The sequence below is a fragment of the Pteropus medius genome, unplaced genomic scaffold (assembly GCF_902729225.1).
Source record: "Pteropus medius unplaced genomic scaffold, Ma_sr-lr_union100, whole genome shotgun sequence".
NCBI lineage: Eukaryota > Metazoa > Chordata > Mammalia > Chiroptera > Pteropodidae > Pteropus > Pteropus medius.
The window spans coordinates 11,055,081-11,066,286 of NW_024344253.1; the positions used below are offsets into that span (position 1 = coordinate 11,055,081).

General features: G+C 38.6%; 1 protein-coding gene across 4 annotated transcripts in view; it reads right to left on the minus strand.

The window, feature by feature from the left end:
• ECT2L (epithelial cell transforming 2 like) overlaps positions 1-11,189 on the minus strand; it is a 66,418-nt gene extending 55,229 nt beyond the window's left edge. For 3 of the 4 annotated variants that reach the window (XM_039869758.1, XM_039869759.1, XM_039869756.1), the window contains exons 1-2: positions 9,973-11,189; positions 217-436 (exon numbers count right to left, since the gene is read on the minus strand). The gene's annotated coding sequence lies outside the window, so the exon portion shown is untranslated. The remainder of the gene's footprint in view (positions 1-216; positions 437-9,972) is intronic. The other variant, XM_039869757.1, reaches the window with a different exon arrangement.
• Between the last annotated feature and the right edge of the window lie 17 nt (positions 11,190-11,206).

Below are 11,206 nucleotides of genomic sequence, written 5' to 3' on the forward strand. Positions count from 1 at the left end.
CACATATACAGGGAGATATGAGAGGGGAGGGGAGGAGGATGGAGAGATTTGGTGTCTCCTCTTCCCCTTATGAGGACACTAGTCCTCTTGGATTAAGCCCCACCCTAACAACCTCATTATCTCTTTACAGGTTCTGTCTCCAAATATAGTCCCGTTGCGGGTTACGGCTTGCAACATATGAATTTTGGGGGATACAGTTAAGTCCATAATAGGTACCTCTGCTTCAAGGTCTCTCATAAGCCTGAAGTCAAGATGTTGGCCAGGGATCCAGTCTCATCTGAAGGATTCGAAGTTCCTTTGTGTGGTTGTTGGCAGGATTCAGTTGTCATGGGCTACTGAACTGAAGGCCTCTATTCTCATTGGCTGTTGGCTGGAGGCCACCCTTGTCTTCCTTGCCATACGGGCCTCTCCAGAGGACAGTTCATATGGCAACTGGCTTCCATCAGAGTGAGCAAATAAAAAAGTAAGAGGGCACACAAGAGAAAAACCACAGTCTCTTTGTTACCTAACTTCAGAAGTGATATTGCATCATGTTTGCGCTATTCTATTAGTTAAAGGCAAGTCACTAGCTTCAGCCCACACTCAAAGGCAGACAATTAGACAAGAGCATGAACAGTAATACAGTCTATCAGAGTTCACCCTTTAGGTCACCTCTTTTCTCACAGCAGAACACATTTATTCATTTCTTGAGGGACACAACCCAAAGTTTTATCTTATCAATAGTTTTAGCTTAGATCCCAGGAGATATGAATGATTCATAACAGCCTCTACAAATCTAGATATAGGTCTTTATGATCTAGAGATCTCTAAACTAAAAAGCTAAGTTATCTGGCCCTAGCTTCTATATACAATATATAAAATGATAGAACAGGGAAAGGATAACTTCAATAAATATTCCCATTTGTAAAGGAGAACGACATATAAAAGAGTTAATCCATTGCAATTCAGTGATTCTTTTGACTGTACCACTTTCAAAATCTATTTCAAGTTATTTATCTGATTCTAGGCAGTGCTGTATGTTACAATGGTTTAGAGACCTCACCTCATTGTCTCTGTCTCTCCCTTTGTCTCTGTCTCTTCCTCTCCTCTCTCTCTCTCTAATTGCAACTATTTAGGGCCTGTAAGTCTTCCTTATATAAAGCCAAACCCAAGTCTCTCTTCCTTGACATATTTTCTCAACTGAAAATATTTTCTGAGTACTGTTTTGTTCCATTCTGAGATCCTAATGATAATGTGATAGCCATACCCTTAACTTGGTCTTTGCTATTAGGCAAAGTTCTATATACCATTTGTTACTGAAAGGCCTTCTCAATTGATTCTTTGCCAGTTGAAGATGTGAATCAATTGCACCTTCCGATTTTGCTAGTACCTGAGTTTTTTGGCTATCTTTGAATTCCTTTATATTTCTCCTTGCAAACCAGCCAAAACTTTTCTGAGCTTCTCTTGTAGTACCTTGGAAAATGCAGTAATTAGTAATGAACTCATTCTAATAACATAAATTTTTTACTTCTTTGCATAAAGTACAAAGCTCATTAGGTATATCATATGCCCTTTACCCTATTCAAGACTATAGTTTTACAAAATCCTTTCCAGTGCATAACATGAATTGCCATCTTTCCAAGTGACCAATAACAATTTCATGCTGCCAGACTGGATGTTAATGCCACATAATTTGAAATTTGTTGCTGTTATTAATGTAGCACAGTACTCCTGGAACCAATATTTGTATCCACCAAACATTTAAGGAAGAAATAACAGTAAACTTGCACAAGGTATCAAGAGAACAGAAAAAGTAAGAATTATTCCCAAATCCTTTGATAAAGTCTGAAAATCCTTGATATCAAAACCCAACATGGACTTTACAAGAAAAGAATGCTATAGGTTTATTGTCATAAACATAGATGTAAAAATTCTGATCAAAATATTAGAACACAGCAATATATTAAAAAGATACTGTATCACCACCAAGCTGGATTTATTCTTAGAATGTATATTTGGTTTGATATTACAAAATCAATGTACTTATTAACAAAACAAAGGAGAAAAGTGATATGACAATCTTAGTAGATACAAAAAAGTGCATTTGATCAGCTTCAACACCCTTTCATAGCAACAAAAAATCTTAGCAAGCTAGGACTTGAAGGGAACTTCCTTATCTAAATAAAGACATAGCAAACATTAAATTCAATAGGGAAATGTTGAAACTTTCCCTCTCATAGTTACTATCTTCTTTATTCAACATTATTCTGTCCAAAGTAATAAAGCAATAAAATAAAATGTAAAATAATTGAAGAGGAAAAAATTAATGTCATAATTGCATGTGGAAAATACTAGAGTCTACAAATTTAATGCATAAACTCAACAAGCTTGCTGCCCACAAGGGCAACATTTTAAAATCTGTATTTCTGGATACTAACAAGAAACCTTTATTAAACAACAATGTATCATTAATAAAAAAAAATTTTAATCCAATTTAAATCAAATAGGAACAAGTATTCCACATAGAATACTAAAAATTTTATCAAAAATAATTTAAATATTTGAATAAAAAAGAATACACATCCGCATAAATGTTGGTTCTACTCAACTAATCCATTACTCAATATAACTTGTTTGTGTGTTTGACAAACCGAGGTTATATGGAAATGCAAAGCATCCAGAATAGCAAAGATAACTTCAAAAAGGATAAAGTGGTAAAACTTACTTTATATGATATCAGCACTTATTATAAAAGTAGTGTAAATAAGAGCATGAGCTATTGGCACAAGAATAGACAAATAAACGAACAGAATGGATCAATGAGTCCAGAAACAGACTCGTATATATGGACAGCTGTCTTACGACAAAGGTGGCATGCAGAGCAGTGGGAAAAGGAAGCTTCCAGTGAGCAATGCATGAAGTAGAACTACTATCCAGTTAAGCCCAGCTGGCCCTCAGAATCATGAGAAATAAATGATTCTTGCTTTAAGCCACTAAATCTCCGGGGGGTCTGTTATTCAGCAATAATAACTGATGCAAAAATTGGTACCTGGAAGTAGAGTGGAGTTATGCCATAGCATGACTTAAAATTCATGGCATTGACTTTGGAAACGGGCAGCAAGTGGGAATTGAAAGGGTGCTGAGGAGACTGTTACTGGAGACTAGAAGAGCAGTGAAGTTGCTGTGAAAGGCTAGAAAAAGGGTAACCTGTGTTATGTAGCACTGGAATGTTTAGTAACACCATTGCCTGCATTAATACAGACAATAAAAAATGTACCAGGGTATATGTACACATGGCTAAAGAAATTCCAAGCAGGATACAGAATATGCTGATTGGCTTCTTAGGCTGCATCTGATGCAATAAGAGAGATATGAAATTACCTGAAAGATCTATTTAATTTTCGAGTAGAATTTAGTGGAAATAAAAAACATTGGGTACAGTATCTTCAGCCAGCAAAAAGTCTCAAAGTAATAAATGGCCTTATTACTTTGCTAAGGTCTTTGAAAGGTTTAGGTGGTACCTCAGAGACCCTCTCTTTAGAAAATAAAACTTTCTGAGAATCTTTAAGATTTTTGTCCCAGAACAGAGGTAGAGAGGGGCCTCTCTCAAAGAAATTTGTGGATATAGTTTTGTCCAATAGAATAGATTATAATTAGATACTTAGAAAGCCCATAAAATGGTCAAGAAGACTATTCTGGCCAGCCTGAAATAAAAGGAACCAAGAAAGTCTGAAATAATCTCTGAGCCTCTCTCTTTCCATAGGCAAGAAGCAGGCTAAGAAAGCTATGCAGCTGCAACCACAAATCATTTCTTATTGATAAGGATGAGTGACTCAGAGAACAGAACCATGAGTCAGTAGGGCAGAGAAACTGAGAACAATAGATTAGGACCACAATCAAGGAATAATCAGGGTAACTGGCATGGCTGGATTCAGAATTGCCATGTACCAACAACTGCCACGTGCCTTCTGTTTCCTGTCTTTGTAAAGAGGAAAGACTGTCGCAGTTATCTATTTGTGTTTCACCAGTGTAAGCTGGGCATCTGGGAGACAGCTAGGTTCAGAGGTCTCCAGATCAAGAGGAGCCACCGGCAAGGAGCCTCCTTTGCCATTGGAGCTGATGCAGAGCACAAGAGACTGAACTTCAAGCCCGATACCATAATTGATGAGACTGTGGGTATCTTGGGATGGGGTAAATGTATTCTGCATGTGAAAGGCATTGAATTGTTGTGGCCGGAGAACAGAACACAATATATTGTCTATACATATTGCCACAAACAAGGGCTCTCATCCCTATACTTACATGCCAGTTCTCCCATCACAAGATGGAGTTTATGGCTCTCCTTCCCTTTGAATCTACACTAGAGCTGCCTTGTTTTAACCAGTAAGATATTGTGGAAGTGAAGATGTGTGACCTCTGGGTCTAGGCCTTAAGATCTGCAGTTTCTGTTTTTGTACTCCAGAGATCTTGCTGTCATATAAATAAGCTTGGGCTAGATTATTGAATGATGAGAGACCACATGGGGAGATAGAGGTCAAGCCAGCCCCCAGCTGTTTTAGCCACCCAAGCCAAAGCACCAGATGTGTAAATGAAGCCATCTTGGGTATTACATTGCAACTGAGCTCCAAGGTGAATGCAACATCAATGAGCAAAGACTATAACAGGAAGCAGAACTGTCTGGGTGAGGCCAGCCAACCCACAGAACTGTGATAAATATTCCTGCTTCAAGCTACCAAACTTTGGGATGGTTTGTTATTGAGCACGGACTGACAAAGCCATGTGTTGGTGTGCATCTACAAATCTCACTATAGCTAGTGAAAGTGTAAATTGGTTTAAGCACTTTGAAAGACCGTCTGGCATTATTTCCTAAAGTTGAACCAACAGAAAACATAAGCACATGGACCACATATATTCACAGGAATTTTCAAAGCTGCATCAGATAGCTCCAAACTAGGAACAACCCAAGTATCCATCTACAGTCGAAAAGATAACTATGTCATCATACAGTCATGTAATAGAATGCTATACATCAACGAACAATCTGACGCTACGCACAACGATGGATAGGAATCACACACATAAGACATTAAACAAAACAAGCTGAAAACAAAAGAATACATTTTGTATGGTTTAATTTACACAAAGTTCTACACTATAGTGTTAGAAGTTAGGATGGTGGTTACCTTTGGGAAGGAAAGAGAGGATAATGATATGAGGGACATGAGAGGTGATTTGCAATCTGGTGGTAAAAGCCCAGGTGACTTGACTTTATAATTCTCTGAGTTCTGCACTCATGATTTGCATATTTTCTATGTCTTCTATCTCAATCAAGATGTTTTAAAACAAGATATCGTTTATAATAATACCAAACATCATTAAGTACCTAGAAAAAAAAAGTGTAAACTTTATGAAAATTATAAAACTTCATTGAAAAACATTTTCAAAGACCTAAATAGAGAATAAATCATGTTCTATTCATGATTTAGAGACTCAGAAGACTAAAGAAATTATTGCAAATTGATCTACGGATTCAATGCAATCTCAATTTTAAGAATCCCAAGAGATAATGTGCTGTGTGTGTGTGTGTGCACGCACATGCGTGTGTAACTTGAAAAACTGACTGTAAAATATTTATGGAAGTTTAAAGGGGCCAAAAATAGTCAGACAGTCTAAGAGAACAAGAGAGGGATATGTGTTTCTAGATATCAAGATGCACTATAAAGCTGGAGTAATAGGGTGACAGGTAATAGCATGGAGACAGACATCTAAACAAGGAGAACAAAAGAGAAAGTACAAATGGACTTATGTAGACGTGAGCACTGGTTCGGTGATAAATCAAAGAGAAAGATGGATTTTTCCATTTATAGAAAACAGAATATCTGTTCTAAAAAAAGAGAAAAGAAATAGGACCCTTTCTCACACATACACACACACGCCCCCCCCATCTGAAAGCTTTTTTTATACATAAAATCAATTACACATGGTTTGTGAATCCCCAGAAGACAAAATTAAAAACAATGGATGATGTCAGAGAGACAGATTTTGGATCAATCTAAGTGAGAAAACAACCACTTCATCAGCTTTAGTTGTCTCAGGAGGTTATGTCCATTACTGGAGATATTAAAACACAAATTCACTGACCGCTTGTCAGTGAAATTCTAGCTGGGATTCAAGCATCAGAAATGTCTAAGTTTCTAAGCAACCATCTGTTGCTATAAATTCTAAGAAAAGAACAGGGCCTAAAGTAGCTGAAGAAACTTTATTGGTGAGCCAGAAGATTTTGAGAATAAGACAAACATTTGCAGTGCCTCTACTCTTATTACACTTCGATAAGCTAGAAGCACATTTAAAAATGAATATGTTGGAAAGGCATGTACCCTATTAGAAACAATTTTAGAAATATTACAAGGGCGGCATGACAGCACCGAATTTGGATTCCTGCTCTGAAATACACACCCCCACACACACAAATTGAAGTTTTATAGGTAACTTAGTCTCTAAGCCTCAGTTTCTTCATGTGTAAAACAAGGCAGTGATGTGTCTTTGCGAACTATAGTATAATGTGTTGTCTGGATAAAAACCTCATGGCAAGGTGGAAAATTAAATACCTTCTTCTGAATCAACTTTCAATCAAAGCAAATCCTTAATTTCATAAGATGCCCAGCTGTTGTTATGTGAAATTCCTCCAAGAGCCAACATAAGGGATTTTTATTTAGCAACTTCTCAAAATTGTTATGATCCTCTGTGTTAAGGGATTACTGAGTTACATAATGAGTGGAATGTTACAGAAGGAATAGGCGCTCTGTCTGCTGGTGGGCTTAAATATGTGAGTAGAGTACATCAGATATAGATATAGATAGATATATAGATAGATATAAGTAGAAATAAATATAAATATAAATACAGATAGAGATATAACTTTCCACAGAATTATGTTATTCTCTGAGCTGTCAGCTTTGCTAATTATTCAATCTAGGGAGAAATGGCACGCTGGCGATCACTACTTCTTTAAGTGGAATGGCTTCATATTTCAGCATTTTCTATTTCTCAAAATAGCAGCTCCATAAGATATTAATAGGTATTTCCCAGAAAATTAAGATCCACGTTAAACATGCTTGGGAAATTCTTAATTGAACAAAATTAAATGTCTTTGTAGGATGTCTTAGAAACTTTAACATGCTGATGTTCACAGTGACTCTCCAAGAGGAGGAAACAGTATGCAGCATTTCCCTTGTTCATTGTTATAGGAGCCTTTTTTAGTGTGTATCAGTTGTCTAATGTGGTTATTTAATGCTGTGTAACAAACAGTCCCAAAACTTAGTGGCTTAAAAAAAGCAAACATAATCATCTCACAGTTTCAGTCAGGAATCAAGCCATGGCTTCTCAGGGTCCTCTGGCTCAGAGTCTCTCACAATCCAAGTGTCAGCTGGGACTGTAGTCATCCCAAAGCTGGACTGGGGAATGATCTACTTCCAAGCTCATGTAAGTAGGTGTTGGCAAGATTCAGTTCCTCACAGACTGTTGGAACAAGAGCCTCAGTTCCTTGCTGGCTGTTGGCTGGGGGCTCCCCTCCCTTGTGGGCTTGTCCGTAGCTTAGCTCATAAAATGGCATTTGGTCAAGTGAGCAAGCAAGAGAGCAAGAGAGGGCAGGCAAGATAGAAGCCAGAGTCTTTGTGCAGTGTAATCGGGAGTGACAAACCACCACTTTTTGATTAGTCATAGAAGGGGTCAGCAAACATGGTCAGCAGGCCATAATTGCATGCCACTGATTTTTGTAAACAGTTTTATTGAAATACAGCTAATCACATGTATTTACATATTGTCTATGGTCGCTTTTATACTGCAACAGCAGAACTGAGTAATTGAGAGAGAGCTCATATGGCCTACGAAGCCAAAAATATTTAGTACCTGGCCCTTTATCAAAAAAGTCTGGCACCTTTGCCCTAGAAGCAAGCCCAGCCCACACTCTAGGGGACGGATTCACAAGGACATGAGTACCAGGAACCTGGGTCACTGGAAGCCATTTTAGAAATTGCCTACTCCATTTGTGTCTTCCAACAAGTAGTTATTTGGCATATATTTGCTGAGCGAGTAAATGAATAATTGTTCACATGTACAAAATTTCCAAATTCTAGGGCGGAAAAGCAAGTTACTAGCTGAGAAAAAGCCAAGTTCCTTCACTGATTATTAGAATTTGACAACTGTGTCACAACTGTGACAATTTATCAACTTATGTGAGTGATCCTATCAGTAATTTCCATCATTATGTTAAATGAGTTACATGGTAGAATAAGCTTAGAATTGAATTAATAGGTAGATCTGACAGATTTTTCTTTCATGACGTGAGCGAATTTGAAGAAAGGGAAGTATTTTAGGGTATTTATTTGAGATGAGAATTCACTCAGGGGCAAGAATACTTATTGTGAACTATGTTTACAATATGGCAGTCACCAATATTTTCTAATGTCTTTAGAAAGATGCACCTGGCATTTCTTCCTCGAGAAACTTTTAGATTCTATGCATTGGAACAAATTTATAGCAAGTCTTCCTCCTAAAGCATGAATAAGGAATGAACTACTAGGAGTGAGGGGAAAAAAATTCGGCCCCTAAAATATGCCTCCCAAGAGATTTTCGGGTTCTAAAGATCACAGAAAACAGAGTGCAAGAAAAGTATGTGCAAATAGTGAAAAAAAAAAAAAACAAAAAACAAAAAACCAGAAACAGAAGTGAAAGGCCATTCCAATTAAATCAAAAGCCCTATATTGAGGGTATTAAAATCATGACTTATTTTGAATATAAACAAGTGTATAATTTTTATTAAGTGCACAAATAATGGATAATGAAAGCGATGGCATACTTTGAGAAAACCTGTGCTGCTGATAGCACAGGAGGTGATAGGAAACGCCAGAGTTGGGAGCCAACGCTGGACATAATCAAATGTTGCAGTTGCTCAGGTTAAAGCTATAAAATTAAAGCTATAACAAGAAGCAACTGTACTATTTAAATTCATTCAGGAAAAATAACTAGTTATGTTGCTCTAAAACTTTCGAGTCCCTAACACCTACCTTCTCCCACTGAAATAATAGAGCATGATTTTTGAGATTCCTGAGGTGCACAAATGTCAAGATGGGCCTGAAAACAAATGCCCGAGTTGTGCTGAACTTTAGTACAGATAATGTCAGGATATTCGGTTCTGATATTATGGCAAGATTTATTCATAAGCACAGTATAAGTACTTTTAAAAAGGTAAATATTATAAGTACCAAGGTTTAATTACTTGTCCTATTCATCAAAACTTAGCATGTTAATTCAGCTATACAATCATAACCATGAACAGTGTTTGTAGTAGATTCTTCGTGTTTCCCCTTCACTATCCTCCCAGGCAGGGCACTTGGGTACGCCTCCAGTCCATGACCTTGGAGAACCCGAGCAGCTTCATAGTTACCTAAAAGACTGAAGTGGCCTGGGGAGAAACAAAACAATCCCTGTGTAGGGTCAGGTTTGAGTCAGGCTGTGCCAAGTAAAGGCTTACCTCCTCCAGGGCACTCATTTGGAATAGAAAGGAAGTCAAGTTTTGGGGCACTGTGGAAAACGCTGATTTTCATAGGACTCTGCACTGGCTTACACCAACAAACTCTATCGGCCAGTTCTCACGCTCTTTCCTATCGTGAAGTCCAAAACGTGGGGAGCAGGGTGGGGGGAGAAGGGTACCTCCCTATCTCTATCCCAAATGAGTGCTCCAGAGGAGACAAGAATTTGTGTCACAGCCCAAAACAAGCCCGCCCCTACGCAGAGATGTTTTTCTTTTCTCCCCAGGCCACTTCAGTCTTTTGGATAATTACGAAGTTGCTCAGGTTCTCCAAGGAGCCCAGCGTCCAGTCTCACTGCTGCTTAGAGTCGTCCCAAGGCTGCCTGGGGAAGTTACACCGGCCCGGGCGCTGTTCCCGTGGGGTCCCAAGCAAGAGATGCGCGGCCCCAAGCCAAGGGCTTTACCTCCAAACCGTGGCCGAGACCCGCCTCCAAACGGCTGCCTCCTCTTTGGACCTTGTAGAAAAGCGGGAGCAAGACTTGTGGCCGCAGCCCAGGGTGGCGGGGGTGGAGGACAGCAGTGCGCCGGCTCCATAGCGACCCCACAACAGGACCCAGCGCCCCGCCCTCCCGGTACGCAGTTCACCAGCCTCAACGCCAGGGCCAGGGTGCAGGGTGGGACCCGCGCGGCCACTAGGTCTTTCTGGCCTGAGTACCCAGAAGCCAGACTCAGATGCCAGGCTGCAGGACCCCAGGAGAAGACCTGGACACCAAAGCCAACATTTGCTTGGTCTCAAAGAAAGTCAGCAATTTTTAAGGGCATAAGGTGGGAAAGGTAAGGTTTCTTATCTTCAGCAAATGCTCGGAATATTTTAATACTAACTATTGTCAATTTTAGCATCATGCAGGAGGTACCAAAATCAAACCAAAGCAAACCAAAAAAACAAAAACGCTCTTCCTAATTGATTTCATAATGGTTTTGGTTAAAATGCCTTTAAGTAGTTATTGTAAAGCCTTTAAGTTTTTTTTCTTTTCTATGTAAATGAACAGTTAATTGCCATGGAAAGATGTTCACAATATGAGGTTAGAAAACTATGACTGGTATGATCTAATTTTTGTAAATAAACAAGTTTAAGAAGTCTGGAAGTATGTACGCAAAACAAAACAAAACAAAACAATGTTAAATGGTTTGCTCTGGTAGTATTTTTAAAAATCATCGGCAACGTTTTGTCCACAAGGAATATACATCTATGTAATAAATTTATTGTAAACCAGGCATCTTGTTTTTTTCTTTTGCCTTTAAGTATTTACGCTGTAAGAAAGGATACAAATTAGGTAAGCTAAAATTTTGTTGCCTGGGACCCACATGGGGTCCCTTGACACAAAGGACAAATGAATAAACAAGGCCAACCTGCTGCTGTCACTAATCCACAGGAAACAGCTTTTGTTTTACTGTCTCAGGACCCATCCAAGAAAAACATGTCACATGGCAAAGTGTCCTTTTATTTTGTCAGAGCCTAGAGTGCTATTTTTCCATCTTGAATCTGCTCTCTCCACCCAACAGAAACATTTCCCAGGTAGCATTTAATGTTCTAATGATTTCCTCATTTTTAAGAGGGTATGGTATTAAAAAGACCGTTTAGATAAATTGATCAAAATTCTTCTAACTCACATTTGCAAGAAAGTCACAGAACCTCAA